Here is a 22,239-nt window from a genome sequence, read left to right as displayed (position 1 = left end):
TTCGAATCTACTAAAAATACATTTTTGCTTTACTTCGATGCGGTAATAAGTCGAGCCTGTGGCTAATCTAGATTTATGGGATATTTCCGTGTATGTGGCGTAAAATAGTGCAATGCTAACGCATACATGTACATATATAGCATGCGCTACTCTTGCATCCCGTTCTATGTCGGGTCGGGAAAGTGACTGCGGTATAGTATTGTTCCGCTGGCACATTATCGATCTATTTTGGTTGCGCGCTGCTACTGTGCTGGTAGGTTTTACGGCAACTGACGTGGAATGAGAACCGACCGGGGAGCTTGCTTGATACGAACGAATTGTTTACGTTTTTTCACCTTGCTCTACTATCGCCGCTCGCTGGTTCGTACCGCTGTAAACGTGGTTGCGAATTCTCTCCATTATTGCTGGGGGAAAATAATCAAAACAGTGCAGGAGTGTAGGTACAATGTTGCTTCTATTCTAACTAAGACTGAATATTTTTAGAAAATATATTATTGACTTGATATGCGACATAATCAGAGCACGACCGAATTTGTCGTTCGATATTAGTTATTTCGAAAATTGCTCCTAATAATAAAGCATCACTTGTAATTACTCATCCGTCAAAACGGAACCTCCCCCAACAACAAACGTATTATCATTAAGATATTGAACTCATCATAGGCTTGTCGGGGTGCATGCGTGCGTAATCGCCGATCGGAACCCAACCGTAAAGCCCTTAAATGTCACATCGCATCAAGTAATCATACCTCCATCAGAGTTCTGCCCTTAATGCAACATAAATTGCAGCTTGCAATAGTTGACTCTCTAATTGCACTCTGCCTCCACACACCATAAGGGGTAAAGTAGGGGTCATGTGCGTGCATGCACTATGGTACCATTGGCGGAAGATTGGATAGAAACCATCTCAAAAGTCGGTAAGAATGAAAAAATAAAATTGCATGAAGCATATGCTGCTGGGCAGCATATCTACGGCTAGTTCAACTGGGGCGTTGAAAAAGAGAACATAAAATCTGCCAATAAACAGTCAGACACAGTTTTGAAGGAATCACCAATCTTGCGATGTACTCATTTGCAAGTTTTATAACTCACAAGAGGCATTCGAGCTGACAATAAAATCGTATACCGGAAAACTCGAGCACAGTGCGCCACACAACATGGAAAACTACATAATGTTTTCTTTGTACCGGACAATCAAATGATTATTTATCCAGCTTCAGATTCTGAAATTGATCTGCTCAAAGCCACCGAAAACACTAGAAGTGTAGTTGATCAGAAAACGGACTGCGCTTTTACCACTGTGCCCGGGACAAGTGCAACGATGACGTTTATTTGTTGACGACTATGACGCGCTTGAAGCGCTAGAGCTATACTGAGCACTACACCACGGTGTTCTAAACCAGCAACATCTCACCACAGTTGCGCTTTGCACTACCTACTGCAGCAGCAGCAAGCAAAATCTGGGTTGGGTGCGAGACTGAAATGCGGGAGGCACCATACCATATGCAAGCAAGCAAGTCGCCCGATCAAGCCGTTTTTGTAACTCAGAATGATTACTGCATACAGACAGCAGACATCATGTGCAGGGTGAGGCGTATATTGACCTAGAGCAATACATTGGTTGGGGAAGCTGCGATGCACCGGGAACCGGGACGCACCAGTTTGCCGCGACCGCGTGCCGTTGCAACCGGGAAAGAGACAGACAGAGCGAGAGAGAGAGTGAGCCAAACGGTTCGGGCGAAGAAGACTCTGTAAACGATTGATGTCTCGTGATTAAACCGGCTGATCTTGTGACCGAGCTGAGCTGAGCTGCTGCTGCTGCTCCGAGGCGCTGATGCATACACTTTGGATGTTGGGAGTGATGTGGGAAGAAAGTACATCTCGTTAAATTCAGTTGGAGGTGCGGATTAAAGATGCATTTAGGAAATTACGATTTAACAGAGTGTACAGCGACCGCCCTCCGTCGGTCCTTAGTGAAGTTCGCTCGAATACTCAAAGTGTATCAACGGTTGATTTAATTCTACGATTGCCATGGTTTAGAAATAACGTTCGAAGAATTCACCAGATTTACGTAATGAGACGTGGAATGGCACAACACCATTAACACATTAGGATTATAAATGCTATATTCGAAAGGCACTGACTTTGGCTTAAATCAGAGACCTTAATGTTGCGTTGCGAGTCATAATAAATATTTTTTATATAATGATAGTTTTTTACCATCAACGGAAGGAACGGTAGAAGAAAGTAATGAAAAAGGTGTTGATAGTATCGCAGGAGACACAATGCGTGAAGGCAAAAGAGCGAGAGATTAGATAGGCGAGCGTCATTGAAGCAACGCTTATTAAGTTTGTATAACGTTCCTCTTTACCCAAGCTGGGATATCCGCGGATCGAACTCAACTTTTCCTCTCCCGAGGCTGGCTTATTAGGTCAGCATCATACCTCGAGGACAACTGGGAGGCCTTAGATACTGAGAGGAGGTACCTATTAATACCTATTAATGAACTCAATTGAAAAAATACAACTTGTCATCGTTGTGTAAGTGCGCAAAATGTGCATTCTGTGTATGGGCATTGGTGTCTGCTTTAGCCTTATATTTAGGCTAACCGACGCCCAAAGTGTCGTCTTAATGTCATTTGTTATTTGTCTACCGCGCGCGGTGAAGGAGTACCGCAACGTCGTAGTAAAGTTAAAAATAAAAAAAAAATAAAAAAAACTTATCCAATTTAATTCTACTATGTGTATTTTATTCAATGACAGATACGTATTTCGCCTACGACTTGCAGGCTTCCTCAGTGTCTGTTTTCGGTGCGTGCCGCGTGTAATTCTTTTGAGAAACGTCTCAAACTTGTCATAAAGCATAAAGGGGGGGGGGAGGTGCTTCCACCAAACATGTCGTAAAGGTTCTCAATAAACACTGCTTCAATAAAAATTGACTCAGAAAAGAATATCTTGTATTTTCATTTTTTCAACACATTTTTAAAGTGTATTCGAACTTATTGGACACCCTATAGAGTACCGTCCGTTCATTAAGACTTTGCAAAATTACTGCTTCACTTTAAATTAAAAATTATTAACTTCAAAAAGCCATTTAAAAATACAGCAATCTGATAGACTGTTTACTGGATTTACACAAATCCTTGGAAAAATAGTCAAGCAACATGTTTATCCAAAAAAAATCCTAAACCGAACGAAGAACAACACCAGCATGAACGCAAGTGATTCGCCCGAAACGTCGGTTTCAAGTTGGCAACGATGACTTAATTTCATCTGTACTGGAAACAGCAAAGAATGAGCAGTATATTGCATCAGTTTAGGCGCATTGTATAAATTGAATATGAGATTTCTAAGCACTGATACAGGGTCACAGGGTGTGAATCAATCGTTATACAGGAAGAAATGTAAAAAAATTAAAGTTTAATAATGGTTTAATTTGTGTAACTAATGACTTACTTCTGTTAGGAGTGTTTTTGTTTACGTTTACTTTCAAGTGCTGCATCATAATATCGGAATCATTTTATTGCAATTTTGTGAAAATGTACGCGAAAGAAGTGATTATAAGTTTGCTGCTCGCATAAAAGACGCCGAAGGAGATTGCCAAGGTTGTACAATGAATTTGCTTATCGCATCAAACAGTCTCTACAGGATGGTCCTTAGCTGAGGAAGCCGGGAAATGGAGATGCGCGGTTAGTTCGTAAAATTGGTTCGTGCAAAGTTTGCTCGCAAACAGAGCAAAAATAAGCGAACCTAATTTGGACCCTTATGAAGCATCAAAACTAACTGCAATACGCGCAGATAATTTTTGTGCACTGTTTAATACTTCCGCAACCCGCAACGTTCTATAGGGAAACTTGCCAAGGAAGCTAAAAGAATCATCAGGATTGCATGCATCTTCCAGAGCTAGAGTGAAACGCCACTTAACTACGAATGACTCGTTCGAAGAGATTGCTTTCTTCATTGAAGAAATAAAAATGATAAATGATAAAAACGAAATGATAATATGAAAAAAAATATTTCAAAACAATATTATCCTTGGGCTTGATTTGCCCCATTTTACTCAAGAGTTTTGTTCAACAGTCAAAACCGAAGATTTTCAAGAAGGCATGTCTGTTCTTCACGTTGAACAGAGCGAACGAGTATCAAATTTTTCATTAAAGTGTTGCATAAGGGAATGTTTTTTTTTATTTAACCCTGAAACTTGTATTCAAATCTGAAAATGTATTGATAGGAAAAAGGACCAACTTCAAAAGTGCACCAATTTTGTTCAAATTTGGTGTTTTCGTTCATTTTCAAGAAAATTGGGACCCATATTTTTAATTTGACGTTCTAGGGTCTAGAGATGGTCGGGTAGCGGAAAATTTGCCCGAAACCCGCCGGGTTCGGGTCGGGCTCGGGTATTGAAAAAAAATAATTCGCGCTTCGGGTCGGGTACGGGTTCTTAATGTTTGTTTTTGAAACCGGGTACGGGTCGGGTTGGATATCTTTAGTGACCACATTTACACCTAAAGATAGTCGGGTACCCGGGCCCGTCCCGTACCCGACGGGTTGCGGTCGGGTTCGGGTATCAAAAATAATAAACTTGCGGGTTCAGGTCGGATACGGGTTTTTAATTTTTTTCTTAATCGGATACGGGTCGGGTTCAAGTATTCAAATTTTCATACCCGACCATCTCTACGTAGGGTCATGAAAAATGGGTCACTTATTGTTATTTGCGCGCAATGAGACCATCGCAAATCGATTTCTCGTGATTTTTTACGCAAGAAAAGTTACTTTTTATCCCTTGAAAAAAGGCGGCTACTATAAGTTCTGGTTTTTCGGTCGATTTTGAGTTGAAGAAAAACACGAAGTTTAAGCCGAAAGCCTCTGAAACATCTCACTCTAGTGCGAAGAGCTTGTAGTCTGTCACAACACACACACTGGCCGTCGATGTCGAAGGACTAAGGCGTGCTCTAGCTTCTGGCGTAGCGTCTAACTTCTGGATGTCATTGATAAAGATGGAGGATACATCGAGTAAATTTGTTTGAAAGGACCTTGAAAGGACTGAATTCGAAAATGTTGATGTTATTGCTTAAAGTATTTGAATATGGGATTTGTAAGAAACGCCATAAAATTTCGCCTCTTTCCTGCCGCACCCTGTAGACCAATTCAGCCTGGTCTGCGAGATCCGCTGATCTATGTTTACTCTACTATCTACACGAACAACGAATGAAAATTGTGACGGTTAAAATACCATCAATTAGCTAACGTCCTCTGCACATTAATAGTTCTTGCTGACACTTTGCTTATCAGTTATTTCATACATGACAGCAATACAATCAAAAGTATGTTAACAATTGCATGCAACTAATTGTAAAGCAACAAATTAAACATCCAAAACCTATTTTCGGATCAGACAGTCGCTAATTCTTCCTCACTTTGAAAAAATTGCTGCATCACGTCACATGCTTGAACATTCTGTCAAACCCTCTTCCATATAAGACAATAATTTGGAATAAATTCTTGCAGTATGTGGATACAATCGGGTGAAAGATAGGGTTGGTCGCTCACTTTTTTATAACTGTTCACTTTCAGGACATCAAATTGGACTTGGTTTATCGCGGTACTGAAAATTCTTGTTGGGATAAGGAGACTAATCACTTTTTCTGATGCACTTTACTAACACAGACATCAAATTGGTCTAGGTTTATAGCGATCCTAAGAAATTTTGTTAGAATCAGAGGACTATTACTTTTTCTGGCGCACTTCCCAAGCACAGATATCAAATTAGTACTGAACGTCGTAAAGGCAGGCAATATGTCTCGAACTTTTTTGAGTAATTGTCATCCCGGTGAGATGACCAACAATATGGTAGCAAATTGTTCGATGATTCTGATGTCCAAACCAGTTATGGAAAACGGTACTAAAGGATTTTCACCGTATTTCCGTCGTTAAAAGACCTGACCTTTGTTTGGGCATATCAATTACTAGACTAGTTTGGTTCCGAAACGCTTCCTAAATTGACAATTTGCGTTGCAAGACTTTGTTTTTCATCTGGTTTCATAACCCGCCAGCACGTTACCTCCAGTCTGTAAGGGATAGTAGCAAACATGTTATAAATCAAAAAAAAATCTTTATTAACTCACAATAAGACCTTACCCCGGGTTATGTTTGCAGTATATCGCACCAAAGCAATTAAAATATACTGACACAAACTTTCTCTGACAGCCAATCAACGTTTTGTTGGCGGAAACGTTTACTTTTCTGCCACATCTTCTGTAGCTTGTAACAAAACATAGTTACCTGTCTTTCCATCTTGCATGTGAAATGCTTTACCTTTTCAAACTTCTTTTTAACGTAATTTAGACAGTGATTCTTCTTACTCTCTACTCCTAAATTACATTTTTCCACCCACACACTTAGAATAAAGATGATCAATGTAGGTTATAAATTTTGGCGAACACCATTTTTTCACCGAAAGAAAACAAGTATGTATTACTAAAGCATTCACGGGTTTTGCAATAAAATCATGATTGAAAAGTACATTTATGGAATGAAATTTTTACTTACTCTTTAAGAACCATAGCGAAGGTTTACAAACAAATTTAACAAGTGTTAGAGATAATTGTATCAGCTTACTAGTAGAAAATCTGGATTTTGTTTTGTTTTTAGACAATTCTTTTGATTTATTAATTTTATTTATTTATTTGATTTATTTATTATTTGAATTATGGTGATAATTTAATGTGCAATAATGGGAGCTTCCTTGTTGGTTTCGAGGTACGACCCTGATATAACTAGCTTCGCCGTATGCGAAGCTCGAATCGAATCGAATCGAATCTCGATTGGGAGAGACTGCTAGTCAATAAAATCGTAGCATTAGCCTCGCAAATGTCCTGTACAGCAACAGTTGACTGCGAAGTCTATCGAACAAAAAAGCAAAAGCCAGAAGAAAATTCCGTCAAAATGAAGTGCCAAGACTTTACTGGTTTCTATTGTGCAATGGTAAATAGAGTAAAATTCTGCTTTAAAAGTTACTAGTGAAAGAAAAGCATTACAGGTAACATCACACATTCATCCCATTGATCGGTAACGCTAAACCTTCTTAAAAAAAACAAGAACTTCAACCGCAATCGATCGAAGCCATAACTGATCCACCAACAAGTAACGAACATTCTTTTCCGCCGCAAACGGCATTCCTTGCTTGCTTTCTTCTGTTCCACCAAAGGTTACTACATCTTTAACGTCGTCCTCTTCTTGTGTGTGACCGCATCATAATCTCCGCCTATTATCACTTCCCCCTAACCAATCTGACTACTGGGAGCGGTGGTTTAGGTCCGATGAACGGACTTCGGTCAGGTTATTTACGTACGTACGCGCGTTTGGTTCAATTTCCTCCTTCGACGCATCTTTTTCCTGATGAGCTTTTTAAGCCGTTTGTTTTGTTGTTGTTGTTGTTGTTGTTGTTGTTGTTGTTGCGGCTGCTACTGCTGCTGCCTTTGCCGTCATATACCTACGGATATATTCCAGAAACGAATGCAAAAAGAAGAGGAAAAGTAAAAAAAGTAACACATCACAACGGATGAAGCTACAACAAGTGGAAAAACTTGTACAACCAACTGACTGGTTGCTTGCTTGCCTGCCTGTTCGAGACGCTGCAAGGTGCACTGATACGGAAGAGCGAAGCCGTGAATTGTTGATGAAGCCCGCCGCACTCCAAGGAAGTTGGGAATCGCTCCACGAGAGGGAATGGAGAATAATAAATTGGAAGCATGGAAAGAACCAGAATAAGAAGTATAATCTAAAGACATGCTTCGATTCGAGGGGGAAAACATCACCATGTGGCCTCGGCGAAGAGGTGTACAGTTGCGTACAGCACTGGTGAAGCTCCTGGTACACGTTGGCGCGCGAGACCGAAGCGGATGCAAGTCTTGAGAATTGCTCTCATCATTCCGTATTTGCGCACCAGTTCCGGAATTGTTTATCTCCAGCACATGTCATCATGTGAGAACTCGCGATTCGTCAGCAAGTATCGTGTGCGCAAAACGGCGCTCCATCAGTCAGCTGAGCTTTGAACGGTTGATAATTCATCACTTCTCCCGTTGGGCACTTGGGGAATTCCACGTAATATCATCACACAATCATCAGCGGCGAATGTGTATGCACATGCACATACGGCGCGGCGCGGCGCACATGTGACGGGCTTCCGATTTTCGGATTCGCGCGGGTCCCACGACGCGGCGCACAATCATCATCACGACGGATTGCCACCGCCGCTGCGCCGCCGCTGCCGCCGTCGTCGTCGTCTCGTGGTTTTACGATGCGCGGTTTGCATCCACTCTTGTCGTTCACATCATCGGCCAGCCGCAGGGCCGGCAGCAGCAGCCAGCGTCCGATACGGGGTGCATTTCCAGTGTAAATAATTAATGTTTGTAGCTAAAAATAGACGACTGTGCGTTGCTGTCATGCTTGACTCTCTCTATCTCTCCCGCTCGCTGTGTCTATTTTTCTCTCATTTAGAACCATACAAAAACGCGGCTTTAGATAAATGTTTGTACTGACTGACTAGAGGGGCATGAAAAATGGGAGAGAATTCAACCGCAACAGCTGTAATAATAGTTGCGTGGCTTCCAGCAGGACGGAGTACGCTAGATTTATTTTGATTGTTAGAATGATTGCATCAGCCTCCGGTGATTTGTGGCGTCAGCAGATAGTTCTATTAAAAATCGATCAAGCCTGGGTGGGGAATGACAGGCAAAATTTTAAAGCGCCAGCTAAAAATCATATTCACAGAAATACACAGTGGTAGAGTGTGTGAAGAAAAAGTTACAATTTAAAGCTTTGTTCAAACGGTTAAAAATATTGCAAATAATTTTAAAGGCAACGTTGTGGCCCCTAGACGTTGCAGTATACGCACTTATACAGGGTCTTAGATCTCGGTTCAAATATTTCAGCGGGTGATAGAGGACATTTGATGAAAAAAATTCTTCTACGCATATAGTCAAACCTGAATCGTTACAAAGTTATTAAATATTTTCAGTTTTCAGTGTCTGCCTTAAATTAGCTCTATTACAAAAAGTACGCTAGTTATCTCAATTTTGTTACTTTCATTCGAAAGCTGAGAAATTTTATTCAGAAAATTGCCTTTAGACCTTAAATTTCATGTAATATAGTAACTATTAGTATTTCGTTCAGAAGCAAAAAGCTACCTGGCGTTTTCATCATGTTTCTCCTAAAAAAGTGTGCTAAAATTGATTACCTTTCCCTACCAATTTGAAGCTCTCATATCGTTCTACAATTCATTCTTTGGCGTAAAATGGTTATCTCTTTTAGTTTCGTTACAATTTAATTTTAAACGCATCGTGTTAAGTATTGAATTAGTATCTGAAAATTGCACGATTTCATACATCACGCATAACACACTAGATTGCCGCGTGCGATGAGCACGGTCTGACACGTATGAAAAACAACAGTAATAACAAAGTTTTTCACAAATTGAGGGTTCGTCTCCACTTTTGCTTGCATGATCCTGCAAAACTTAAGCCGATTAGGTTGGTTCAGCACGCTTTGCACCTTCCAGTGTGACATAGGGCTGGGGCGCAATTTGACGTATGCTTGTCTTGGGAGCATTATTTCGCACAATCCGCAAAATTTTATGGTCAATCGCTGACACCACTTGCTGATGCTGCTCTCCTCGAAGCCTCGGTGAAAACATTATATTGATAACACATTTTGTTATTTGTTTATTTAGCCATATAAATCATCGGACATTTAATGTCTTAATATAAATCTTCGGACATTTAATCTATACCTATAAAAATGGATTTCTGTCTGTCTGTCTGTCCCTATGTTCCTTTTAGAATCGAAAACTACTGAACCGATCGGCGTGAAAATTTGCATGTAGGGGTTTTTGGGGCCAGGGAAGGTTCTCTCGATGGCAAAAGACCCCTCGCCCCCCTAAGAGGGGGGTTCCCATACAAATCTATGCCTATAAAAATGGATTTCTGTCTGCCCTATGTTCCTTATAGAATCAAAAACTACTGAACCGATCGGAGTGAAGGTTCTTATGATGGTTAGAGAACCCTTCCCCCACTAAGAGGGGGGGCTCCCATACAAATGAAACACAAATTTTTGCATAACTCGAGAACTAATCAAGCAAATGGAACAAAATTTTACATGTGGCTGATTTTGGAGACAAGATTTTTTTCTATGGGGAATTGAGACCCCTCCCCACTTTAGGAGAGGGGGGCTCCTATACAAATGAAATACAAATTTCCTCATAACTCGAGAGCTAATCAAGCAAATGGAACAAAATATGACATGTGGGTGTTTTTGGAGGCATGAATTTTTTCTATGATGAATTAGGACCCCTCTCCCTTTTTAGGAGGGGGGCTCCCATAAAAATGAAATACAAATTTCCTCATAACTCGAGAAGTAATCAAGCAAATGGAACCGAATTTGGCATGTGGGGGGTTTTGGAGACAGGAATTTTTTGAAACCCCTCACCCCTTTATTTTCCTAGATCTACTGACCTATATTACTTTCCTTCAGTTGGGTCACCCCTGCGAAATGATACTTTCTACGAAAAGATTTTCCGTGAAATGGTACATCCCGCGTAAGGTTTTTCGCGAAATGGTATTCTGCGAAGCTCTATATTCCGCGTTATGGTCAACCGAGAATTGGTGTTCCGCAAAATGGTATTCGGCGAAATGGTTTGTAATGATGGCGAATATTTAAATGCTATCCGCTTTATTTTAACAGGCTACGCAATGGGGGGGCGTTGTTTTCCACTTTACTGTGAGGAAAATTTGTATATTAAAACACCCATGAACTCCCCAAAAACTTGCAAAACTCAAGATTGTGACAAAGGTCATCCGAGATTCACGATTTATGTACAACGCAGTTTAATTTGTGGCAATACATAGTTTGGCGGGTCAGCTAGTGTCTTAATGAATGTGCTAGTGTAAAAACGTAAAAAGTTAATTTACAACATGGTAGATCTAGAAACTATAGCTAGGATCATTAAAAGCATACAATTCTTCCACGAACGAGAAGGTACGAATGCAAACCGCGACTGGGTCATTATATCCGAAAGATGATCTATGAAACCCAGGTACAAGTAGTGTGTCGTTATCGTTGTGCAATGTCCTTGGCGGAACCCGCAAATTTAAAGCGAGAAACAACTAAGACTCCTCATTATTCAAAAGCTTTTCAATTAGAATTGCTTACTGAATCGTTCGTCGTTGTTGTGACCTATCTAAACCCAAAAGTCGGCATTGTTCACGATACGGAGGAAGGTTAAATGAGTTGCACCATGGTAAATGCCTTAAAGCCAGCCTGACGAAACGTTTTCGGATGCGCTCGGTTCGAATAAATAAGTTCACAGTCATTTACAGCGGTGTCATTAAAGAAACAAATGAAAAGCAATGGGCCTAATTTGCTTCCCTGTGGAATTCCCGGTAATGGGAAAAAGGTCTCGATGTACAGGAATCAATTTCAACTCGCAATGCTTTTAGTAGATATTTAGAGCATTGGTAGTAAGATGAGTTTAATAACCGATTATGGCTTTAAAATGACATTTGACATATTTTATAAAATAATATTTTAAAATCTCATATGCTACTGCATTTGATATTCAATACCTTTCAATATACCATCCAATAATACTAAAATATGTTATTCCAAACTCTGAATACGGTTATGTTATTGCTTTGTTATTCAAATAACACGACTAGCTATTCTTTTGGCTTTGAGGGAACAAAATTTTGATATTATTTTTTGTTATTTTACCAAATTTTGATTTAGATTTAGAGAAATTTAGATTTCTGAAAAGATTCTCTCAAATGCAAATCATCGAACGAATATTTGGATTGGCACGAATTACTTTGACGTTTTAAAACAGGATTTCGAAAATACTGTAGCATCACAGCAGCTTTCATAAAAATCGACGACGATAAAGCTTGCTTCATTTAGAATTGCAACAAACTTTTGCTCATATTGTGGCGCTCTTGGTGGACGGATTTGGAAGTTCTTGGCGCCCACGTGTCGGACATTTTGTTAGCTTCACCTATGTATTTTTGACATTCCGCAAAACAACTGTATTTTGTAAACAAACAACATGGAAGCCGCCAGAAGGGAAAAAATTGTGCACAGCTATTTGGAAAATCCATTGTGGTCTGCATCTAGGCTAGCTGAACAGCTGAAATTTCCCCAGAGATACCGTGTGGCGCGTAATCAAACGGTATAAGGAAACATTGTCGACGATTCGGAAGCCTCAAGCTAATCGGAGTGAAACTGTCGACCGGAAACTGCGTGGTAAGATTTTGAAGACCATCAACAGGAATCCCAATCTGTAGGACCGTGATTTGGCCAGAAAATTCGGTGCTGCCCATAGTACCGTGAGGAGAATTCGACTCCGGGAAGGAATCAAGTCGTATCGAGCTAGTAAACAGCCAAATCGAACCATAAAACATAATAGTGTGGCCAAAATCCGTGCACGAAAGCTGTACGACCGGGTGTTAACCAAGTTCAACGGGTGTCTTCTGATGGACGATGAAACCTATGTCAAGGCTGACTTCGGGCAAATGCCAGGTCAAAAATTTTACTTGGTAACGGCTCGGGGGGATGTTCCAAGCAAATTTAAATTTGTTTTTGCCGACAAATTTGCATGAAAATTTACGATTTGGCAGGACATTTGCAGCTGTGGCAGAAAAACGAAAGTTTTCGTTACAAATAAGACAATAACGTCAGAACTGTACTGCCGTGAATCGCATAACAGTCCCATTTTATAAGAAACTCCATTGAAAATGGGACTGTTATGCGATTGACGGCAGTGTACCAAATGAAGTGTCTCCAAAAACGGAATTTGCCGTTCATTCGATGCCGTGATATTTTGGCCAGATTTGGCAAGCTGTCATTATAGCAAAGACGTTCAACAAGAATGGTATGCATCGAAAGGGCTTCAGTTTGTTACGAAAGACCTCAACCCAATCAATTGCCCCCAGTACCACCCTATTAAGAAATACTGGGCAATCATGAAGAGGAGACTCAAGGGAAAGGGAAAAGTTGTCAAAGACATCAATCAGATGAAGACCTAGTGCAACAAAATAGCCAAAACGATGGACGAAGAAAGTGTGCGCTGCCTGCAAAAAGCTTAAACGCTACCTTGTGCTGCACAATTCTGCAGTTGGCCTAATATTGAGATACCTATCTAATCTAATCATTTCCAATATGTTGAATTCAATGGTCTTAAGACTTAAGTCTGACGTTTTGTGTGTTGGATGCGGTGTACCGCAAGGATTAATCTTAGGTCCTTTACTATTCACATTGTTTATAAGTGATTTACCTAATCAAACAAATTATTGTCAGTCACATTCGTATGCCGATGACTGTCAAGTCAAATATATTTATCAGGAAAGCAGAATAAACTAATGAATGCTGTCAACAAGATTAATCTCGACATTCAAAATATAATTGAGTGAAGCAATGCGAATGGACTTAAACTAATAATTCACGAGACTCGTTCAAACACCGCGCTATACAACTGTGGAACAGTCTGCCTCGTGCGAAAAAGGATTAACGTCATTTCATAGGTTCAAGGAAATACAGAAGTGGTTCAAATTCTGTCATTTATCTATTTCACGTGAGACTGCTACATAATAAACCGGCTCATATATGATCATTTCCAAAGTTTTGGATTGAAACAGTTAAGCATTTGAAAGACTTATTTTAGGAATGGAATCAGAGCAATAAAATCTTATTGAAATATTGAGGAAAGCAAATATCATTCCTATTCGGTGAAATGTTCTTGACATGGTCTCACGCGTAAACCATACAATTCAATACTGAAAAACGCATGCTGGCTGGTTGTTCGAATGCTACTTGATCCTACTTTTTTATGTTATTTTTATCACTTGTAGTAACCATTCTGCATATGTAAACCATTTCAACATCAAACGATCACGACACAATCGCCGCATGATTTTTCATGTTTGTCACTATCTACTGCATAAAAAAACTTTTCAGAGACTCATATTAAATTTCTAGACAATTGATAATTTCATTTATTGCCTAACTCAAGTGTACTAGTTCATCATCATCATCACTGCATCCACCTACCGCAGCACAAGGTTATTAAATTACCCCCATTAAAAACGTCATTTTCACCATATCTTTCCTATAAAGCGACGCGCGGCGCACACAGTCGGCGGCCCTTTAAAAAACATACGCGACCGAGTGTTGTTCGAATAAATTTAGAAAACTTTCCTACCCTTTTCTTTATTTTGTTTCACTCACTCGCACACTCCATCCACTCCTGACCCACACCCGAGCGACACGTAATGCAATTATGCACCAGCCAAGCCATCCCTTGCTCCCATTCTGTCGAGAGTCGAGACCACAACAAGGCGCGCGCCTGCCAGCTTTTTGCAACCATTTCGTCATCGTTTTCCCTACTTGCGACTGCAGCAGCAGCAGCAAGTTGAGAGGCAAAGCGCCCAGCTGGGAAACTAGCAAGCACAAGTGGGAAACATTTTACGTCGAATTAAATTAGGCATGGAAGCGAGGGAACGACGAGAAAGAAAGTGTAGATACTTTCTACACGCATTCATTCCCGGTGCCGAAAAAGGTCTGCCCGAGTTACCCTTCCGAAACTAACTGTGGTGGTGTTGCACGGGACGAAACAAAGAACCGAATTTCTACCTGCCGATGCGGTGATTTTGTACCAGCTGTTCTTACTTTGGTATAACAGTTAAAGGTAGCAGCAATGATTGCACTCCAAGGGTGGACACACTCGTATGTCAAACCGTGCTCATCTCTTATTTCGAAAAAACATTCAACACAAAGTTTTAATCCAACCACCGAACCGAACCGAACGAACGTTTACCTCGCCGACTAATAAAACCGACTTTATTTAGCTGAAACACAATCGTAAAATAAAAAAAGGCCGCCATTCGGATCCGTCTGTCTACGTCAAAAGCGCCAGCCAAACAGAACACAGCTGACTGGTCCCCGCGTCAAACCGACCGACCGCAATCTACCGGCAGCTGATCGTAAATTATAAACGAGCGCGTGAATCATTCGCAGAAATCCCACTAAAAAGCCTCGCAGAATTGCTTTGCTCTACTTCAAAATTGAAATTGAACGGGTATAACAGTGCACAAAATTAAGGCAAAATCAGTTTCAAATTATGAAAATGAAAATTTAGATATAAATTAAATGAATCGAAAAACTTGGCGACATCTCGACAAGACAATTCTAAAACGAATTGTGGGTAAACAGAATCGATATCGGGATAAAGGTTGTCACGATAAAAAGACAAAAATAAAACTGTGATAAAGTAAGCAGACAGTCGATAACGAAAGATCTAAGGAGAATCAGAACAAAATTGGCCCATTTTAATCGTTACTTATGAATTGGATTATGATGAGTAAATAAATAAATAAATAAATTCGATCGTGTCGATCATGGGACATTATGAACTAAGCGTACTAAACTCGGAGTATACGCCACGTTGCATGGTTAAAATCTTGCTGTGAACCTGGGAAGGTCACAATCTTCTGGTGTTCCCCAAGGCAGTATCTTGGGAGCTCTACTGTTTTCGTTGTTAATCAATGATATCACAAACTTATTACCTCGTGGCATACGATTCTTGTTTGCAAAAATTGAACAACTTGCTCAAAATGATTGCTTCAGATTGCAAACTTAATTGAGTAGTTTGCTGATAGGTGCCGCAACAATTATATGATGCTGATCATTTCCAAAAGCACTGCTATGAGCTTCCACCGTAAAAAAACACAGATTTGGTGTTATTCTGGATGCTCAGTAGACATTTAAGCAGCATGACTCCATGATCATAAACAAGGCTAACCGGCAACTTAGATTAATTATGAAAATAGGTAAGGAGTTTAAAGATCCTGGGAGTTTGCGGACCCTTTGGTAAACTCAATTCTGACATTGAAACATTTTTAACAAAAACATTTTATTCACCGTATTTACTGTATGCTGTCATGGAAAAATCCCGAGAGCTTACCACCATATGAATTATAGTGCTCTATGGACATTCAGTGAATTTTATAGGAGACGTATTCGTCTAAAAAACTACATACAAAATTCCATTCAATTGTTTTCTCCAAACCAAGTGTTCTAATGTGCAGAGTATAAAGTAATTCAACATGAGAATACATAAAAATCGCAACTTTTGTCAAAATATGTGATTTATTCAAACCAATGTGATTTATTCACACAATTATGGTTTCAGGGATCTCGGTCTCGGTGTAGTGGTTAGCATTCACGCCGAGGGCCCGGGCTCTAATCCCAACCCGTAGAGGTCACGAATGATCCAAAGTGTTAAAGTGATAACACAAAAAATATATATATATACAGTAATGTTCCGATTTTATCTACCTCCGATTTTATCAGCTTTTCATCCCAATTTTTTCAGCCTATAAATTTTGTTTAACTTTTGTGCTTTTAAACCTGATTTATTACAGTTTTATAGTTCCTAAACAAGCAAAGATGGAGGTATACTATATTCAGCAATGTTGTGTATTTTTACTATTTGTACAACTGTGTAAAATCTGAGAAAAAAGTCATACAATAACTACAAAAACAGCTGATTTTAACGATTTTTCATTTATGAGAAACTAGCTGACCCGACACACTTTGTATTGCCACAAATTAAATTGTGTTGTACATAAATCGTGAATCTCGGATGACCTTTGTCTCGAGTTTTGCAAGTTTCTGGAGAGTTCATGGGTGTTTTAATATACAAATTTTGCTCACAATTGAGTAGAAAACAATGGGAAAGCAATGGGGGGACTCATTACTTAGCCTGATCAAATAAAGCGGATAGCATTTAAATATTCGCCATCATTACAAACCATTTCACCGAATACCATTTTGCGGAACATCAATTCTCGGTTGACTATAACGCGGAATATAGCGTTTCGCAGAATACCATTTCGCGAAAAACCTTACGCGGGATGTACCATTTCACGGAAAATCTTTTCGTAGAAAGTACCATTTCGCAGGGGTGATCCAACTGAAGGAAAGTAATAGAGGTCAGTAAATCTAGGAAAATAAATAAACCTAGATAGAGGTGATCTCTACGGGGGCCGTCCCCCGCAGTGGCCGACGCTTCCGCCGGCAGGTCGCCGGCAACACTCGCGGCCTGTGGTCATCTCGCGCTGAATTATCTAATGTTATTATTGATAGTTTTTGGTGGTCTTGTTATTGATTAATGTTTTATGAAAAAGTCTAAAATTTCTCGAGTTCGATTAGTTTTTGAGTTACGCAAAAATTTCTGTTTTATTTGTATGATAGTCCTTATCCCCCTACCACAGGGGTGAAGGGTCTCAAACCATAATTAAAAAAATTCCTGCCTCCAAAACCCCCCACCCCCACATGCCAAATTTGGTTCCATTTGCTTGATTACTTTTCGAGTTATGAGGAAACTTGTATTTCATTTGTATGGGAGCCCCCCTTCTAGACAGGTAAGGGGTCTCAGGTATCAGTTATCAGTACTTGTGGCTTGAGCAGCACGTTCTCCTCATTGAAAGGGAGCTTTGTGCCTCCATCCAAGGGGTCTCAAGTCATCATAGAAAAAATTCATGCCTCCAAAAACACCCACATGCCAAATATGGTTCCATTTGCTTAATTAGTTCTCGAGTTATGAAGAAATTTGTATTTCATTTGTATGGGAGTCCCCCCTCCTAAAAAGGTAAGGGGTCTCAATCATCATAGAAAAAATTCATGCCTTCAAAAACACTCACATGCCAAATATGGTTCCATTTGATTAATTAGTTCTCGAGTTATGAGGAAATTTGTACTTCATTTGTATGAGAGTCCCCCCTCCTAAAGAGGTAAGGGGTCTCAATTCATCATAGAAAAAATGCATGCCTACAAAAACACCCACATGCCAAATATGGTTCCACTTGATTTATTAGTTCTCGAGTTATGAGAAAATTTGTATTTCATTTGTATAGGAGCCCCCCCTCTTAAAGTGGGGAGAGGTTTCAATGCACCATAGAAAAAATTCTTGTCTCCAAAAACACCCACATGTCAAATTTTGTTCCATTTGCGTGATTAGTTCTCGAGTTATGAGGAAATTTGTATTTCATGTGTATGGAAGCTCCCCCTCTTAAAAGGGAGAGGGGTCATTATTCCCCTCCCAAAGAGGGGAGGGGTTTCAATTCACCATCGAAAAAAAATGCTTACAAAAACACCCACATGCTAAATTTGGTTCCATTTGCTTGATTAGTTCTCGAGTTATGAGAAAATTTGTATTTCATTTGTATGGGAGCCCCCCTCCTAAAAAGGTAAGGAGTCTCAATTCTGCATAGGAAAAATTCATGCCTCCAAAAACACCCACATGCCAAATATGATATCATTTGATTAATTAGTTTTCGAGTTATGAGGAAATTTGTATTTCATTTGTACAGGACCCCCCCTCCTAAAGTGGGGAGGGGTCTTAATTCACCATAGAAAAAATTCTTGTCTCCAAAAAGACCCACATGTAAAATTTTATTCCATTTGCTTGATTAATTCTCGAGTTAGGCAGAAATTTGTGTTTTGTTTGTATGGGAGCTCCCCCTCTTAGTGGAAGGAGGGATCTCTAACCATCATAAGAACCTTCCCTGGCCCCAAAAACCCTATATGCAAATTCTCACGCCGATCGGTTCAGTAGTTTTCGATTCTATAAGAAACATTCGGGCAGACAGACAGAAATCCATTTTTATAGGTATAGATTTGTATGGGAGCCCCCCTCTCTTAGTAGGGGAGGGATCTCTAACCATCATAAGAACCTTCCCTGGTACCAAAAATCCCTACATGCAAATTTTCACGCCGATCGGTGCAGTAGTTTTCGATTCTAAAAGGAACATAAGGACAGACAGACAGACAGACAGAAATCCTTTTTTATAGGTATAGACTAGCTGACCCGACAAACTTCGTATTGCCACAAATTAACCTGTGTTGTACATAAATCATGAATCTCGGATGATCTATGTCACTTCTCGAGTTTTGCAAGCCCCCCAGTGGGCGGTGCTTCCGACGGCGGGTCACCGGCAACACTCGCGACCGGCTCGTCCTGAATGATCTAGTGTTACTATAGATAGTTTTTGTGGTCTTGTTATTGATTAATGTTTTATGGAAGAGTCTCGAATTTCTCGAGTTGGATTTTTTTTCCATGTGTGGACTCATTACTGCGACCAGTATAGTTGATCTATTGTAATAACCTCGAGTTGGATTAGTTTTTGAGTTTCGCAAAAATTTCTGTTTTATTTGTATGAGAGTCCATATCCCCCTACCACAGGGGTGAGAGGTCTCTAACTATCATAAAATAAATTCAAGACTCAAAAATCTCCTACATGCTAAACTTGGTTCCATTTGCTTGATTAGTACTCAAATTATAAGGAAATTTGTATTTCATTTGTATGGGAAAGGGGTCGTAATACACCACAGAAAAAAAATTCTGCCATCTAAAACTCTCACATGCCAAATTTGGTTCCATTTGCTTGATTAGTTCTAAAGTTATGAGCAAATTTGTATTTCGTTTGAATGGGAGCCCCCCCCCTCCTAAAAAGGTAAGAAGTCCTAATTCATAATGGGAAAAATGGTTGCCTCCAAAAACACCCACATGCCAAATATGGTTACATTTGCTTGATTAGTTCTCGAATTATGAGGAAATTTGTATTTCATTTATGTAGAAGCCCCCCCTCTTGAAGTGTGGAAGGATCCTAATTCACCGTAGAAAATATTTTTGCCTACAAAAACCTCCACATGCCGAATTTGGTTCTATTTGCTTGATTAGTTCTCGAGTTATGGGAAAATTTGTATTTCATTTGTATTGGAGCCCCCCTCCTAATGTGGGAAGAGGTCCTAATTCATCACAGAAAAAATTCTTGCCTCCAAAAACACCTACACGCCAAATTTGGTTCCATTTGCTGGATTAGTTCTCGAGTTATGAGGAAATTTGTATTTCGTTTGTATAGGACCCCCCCTCCTAAAGTGGGGAGGGGTCCCAATTCATCATTGAAAAAAAAATTGTCTCCAAAAACACACATATGCCAAATTTGGTTCAATTCGCTTGATTAGTTCTCGAGTTATGAGGAAATTTGTATTTCATTTGTACAGGAGCCCCTCCTCTTAAAGTGGGGAGGGGTCCTAATTCACCATAGAAAATTTTCTCGCTCTCGAAAACCTTCACATGCCAAATTTGGTTGCATTTGCTTGATTAGTTCTCGAGTTATGAGGAAATTTGTATGGAAGCCCCCCCCTCTTAAAGGGGAGAGGAGTTATAATTCCTCTTATAAAGAGGGGAGGGGTCTCAATTCACCATAGAATAAATTCTTGTCACCAAAAAAAACACCCACATGCCAAATGTTGTTCTATTTGCTTGATTAGTTCTCGAGTTAAGAGGAAATTTGTATTTCATTTGTATAGGAGCCCCCCCTCCTAAAGTGGGGAGAGGTTCTTATTCATCATAGAAAAAGTTCTTGCCTCCAAAAACACCTACATGCCAAATTTGGTTCCATTTGCTGGATTAGCTCTCGAGTTATAAGGAAATTTGTATTTCGTTTGTATAGGAGCCCCCCCCCACTTAAAGTGGGGAGGGGTCCCAATTCATCATAGAAAAAAATTTTGTCTCCAAAAACACACACATGCCAAATTTGGTTCCATTTGCTTGATTAGTTCTCGAGTTATGAGGAAATTTGTATGGAAACCCCCCCCCCCTCTTAAAGGGGAGAGGAGTTATAATTCCCCTTATAAAGAGGGGAGGGGTCCCAAATTACCCTAGAATAAATTCTTGTCTCCGAAAACACCCACATGCCAAATTTGGTTCTATTTGCTTGATTAGTTCTCGAGTTATGCAGAAATTTGTGTTTCATTTGTATGGGAGCCCCCCCTCTTGGTGGTGGGAGGGGTCTCTAACCATCACTAAAACCTTTCCTGGCCCCAAAAACCTCTACATGCAAATTTTCACGCCGATTGGTTCAGTAGTTTTTGATTCTATAAGGAACACAGGACAGACAGACAGACAGACAGACAGACAGACAGACAGACAGACAGACAGACAGACAGACAGAAATCCTTCTTTATAGGTATAGATTATGCCTTCTGGAGAGTAATTCGGGGTCAAAACTAAGGTATTTTTGTAGTAAAAGTTCTATAGTTCCTAAACAAGCAAAGATAGAGGTATACTATATTTAGCAATGTTGTGTATTTTAACTATTTGTACAACTTTGCAAAACAGGAAAAAGTCATACAACAACTTCAAAAACAGCTAAAATAGAAAAATTTATTTTAACGGTTTTTCATTTATGAGAAAGGGAATTTTTTTTATCTTTGCTGAAGAGATAGAAGGTTACTGTCTTCAGCAAAATTTCTTGTAATAATATGCTGTAAAACTTTGCAGAACACATTAATGTGCTATGTTAAAACTGAAGAATCCAAATTTGAATTCCGCTGGACGATAGAAATTTTAATTTTTGGAAACTCTTCCAAAGGTTCCATAAACCAAAAACCAAGTTTTCCCGCTCAAAGCTAATGCGCACCAAAAAAGGTTCTGGACCAGTGTGCTGTGCACGGTTGATTGAGCTTTCGGTTGACCAATTGAGGGTTAAAATTTAATTTTTAGTAGTAGTTTTCGAATTTGGCAACAAATGCGTGACACCTATGTTGCCATAATCGAAACCGTGCCAAAATCGAGACCCTTTTTTGATATGAAAAAATTGTATGTAAATGCGTTAGAAATTGACTAAATATTATTAATCAACGATCACAACCATTTTATGTTTAAAAAGTCCGCCATGAACTATTCGTCCGGTGTAAGTAAGTTTTCGGCAACCCGTGGTAAGATGTAGTCCTACGGCAATAAAAATATTATTGTTCGAAACATTCTATAACCGCAAACTTTTTATGAACATACTGAGAGCATCATTTTTTCGTCATTTAAAGCATGTATGCGGAAACTGAACGATATTTAAGCATATTTTTGGGAGTGTAATATTTTGTGTTGCCAAAAACGGATACTTTTGTTGCCAAAATCGAACCATGCCAAATTCGAAATCCCACTGTAGAAGTCTTCGATATTGCAAGGTCTTAAGTCTTGAATTTTGAAAAAAAAAATCCGATTTTGGCAGTTTCCCCATTTTGTTAGCCTAAAATTTAACATGGAGTTGACAAAATCGGAACATTACTGTATTCATATATATAGTGATACAAAACCATATTCGTACGCCACCATGCAGATTTCGTTTTT

At 39.6% G+C, this 22,239-nt stretch overlaps 1 protein-coding gene across 1 annotated transcript in view; it reads right to left on the bottom strand.

Annotated features, from left to right (window-relative positions):
• Positions 1–22,239, bottom strand: part of LOC128741432 (uncharacterized) — a 313,214-nt gene that overhangs the window by 271,106 nt on the left and 19,869 nt on the right. The gene's annotated exons all lie outside the window — the stretch shown is intronic.

Source organism: Sabethes cyaneus, chromosome 3, assembly GCF_943734655.1.
Source record: "Sabethes cyaneus chromosome 3, idSabCyanKW18_F2, whole genome shotgun sequence".
Lineage (NCBI taxonomy): Eukaryota > Metazoa > Arthropoda > Insecta > Diptera > Culicidae > Sabethes > Sabethes cyaneus.
This window is presented reverse-complemented; position numbering and strand designations above follow the sequence as displayed.